The sequence below is a fragment of the Mirounga angustirostris genome, unplaced genomic scaffold (genome assembly GCF_029215605.1).
Source record: "Mirounga angustirostris isolate CCGP_5_RB_7025 unplaced genomic scaffold, mMirAng1.0.hap1 SCAF_13, whole genome shotgun sequence".
NCBI lineage: Eukaryota > Metazoa > Chordata > Mammalia > Carnivora > Phocidae > Mirounga > Mirounga angustirostris.
This window is the reverse complement of record NW_026991721.1, coordinates 96,368,509-96,369,915: the sequence shown is the minus strand read 5'-3', so window position 1 is coordinate 96,369,915 and position 1,407 is coordinate 96,368,509. Positions and strand designations below refer to the sequence as shown.

Below are 1,407 nucleotides of genomic sequence, written 5' to 3'. Positions count from 1 at the left end.
ATGGAGCCGGCCAGAGACTGCTTACACCCGAGACGGATACAGAACAGCACGTACCAGAGGTGGAAGTCTAAGTCAGATGTAGAAGGACAGCCTCGCTGAGCCACCAAGAGTGTCAGTCGTACCCAAGGCGATGTCAGCAGCAGCAAGTACCTGGGGAGGATTTCCAGGTGCAACCGAGACAGGCATTCTTAGCTGAGACACCAAGAGGTGGTGAAAGCAGGATTGGAATATCCAGGTAGCTGATTTCCAAGTAAAAAACCAGGCTCCATCTACCATTTGAAGCTTCTGCCCCAAGTTTGCACTGTTGGTAAGAGAATCTGCATCATACCTTTATCTGGACCCTTCCCTCAGGTCTTAAGGATCCTGAAACCTTGCTGCAGACCTTGGATTTGGTGGGACAGCAACCATGACTGTGGGAAAGAACAGCGAGATGCTGCAGCACATTGACTATAGAATGAGAGGTATCCTGCAAAATGGCCAAATCTTCATTGCCAAGATTTTTTTTTTTTTTAAGTAATTTCTGCAGCCAACCTGAGGCTCGAACTTCCAACCCTGAGATCAGGAGTCACAAGCTCTACCAACCAAGCCACTGGCACATTCATTGGCACCTTTAAGGCTTTCGCCAAGCATATGAACTTGATCCTCTGTGATTGTGATGAATCCAGGAAGTCCAAGCACAAGAATCTGAAGCAGCCAGACAGGGAAGAAAAGCGGGTTTGGGGTCTGGTGTGGCTACATGGGGAGAACGTGGTTTCCATGACTGTGGGGGCACCACCCCCCAAAGATACTGGCATTGCTCGGATACCACTTGTTGGAGCTGCAGGAGGCCCTGGGGTGCCAGCGGCTGTTCCAACTCCCCAGGCTCCTGTTGGGTTAGCAGGCCCTGTCCGAGGGGTTGGGGGGCTGCAGGGAAGAGGTGCTAGAGCAGCTGCGCAGTTGTGGCTCCCGCCAGCAATGCTGGAGCCCCAACTCAATACCCGTCTAGATGGGGGACCCCACCCGCTTCTGAGAGCCGAGCAACACCACCTCCAGACCTTGTGGCCCCTCTACTTGGTATGAGACCGCCCATGGGCCCACCAGTTGGGTTCCCCATGCTCGAAGGATGCCCCGCTCAAGGCACGCCCCCTTCAGGAACGAGACCCTCTCCACCAGGAATTAGAGGTCCACTCCCCCCCAGGAACGCATCCACCAAGACCCAAGGATACTGTCAATCCTTCTAAGTCACATTTTCCCCTGCAGTGTGTCTTGTAAAACTGTGTAGAGTGTCTGTGAGATTTTTGTTCCCTCTTTGCGGCATTAATATTAGATAATAAATGCATGGAGCAATTACAAAATCTATCAGAAAGCAAAGGAATGCTTACTTGCAGATATGATATGAGTAGAAAATCTTAACCCACAAGGTGATTA

General features: G+C 51.3%; 2 pseudogenes; both read left to right on the top strand.

The window, feature by feature from the left end:
* Window positions 1-239, top strand: LOC123856771 (SNRPN upstream reading frame protein-like; annotated as a pseudogene).
* Window positions 240-404: 165 nt separating this feature from the next.
* LOC123856772 (small nuclear ribonucleoprotein-associated protein N-like) lies at window positions 405-1,407 on the top strand (annotated as a pseudogene).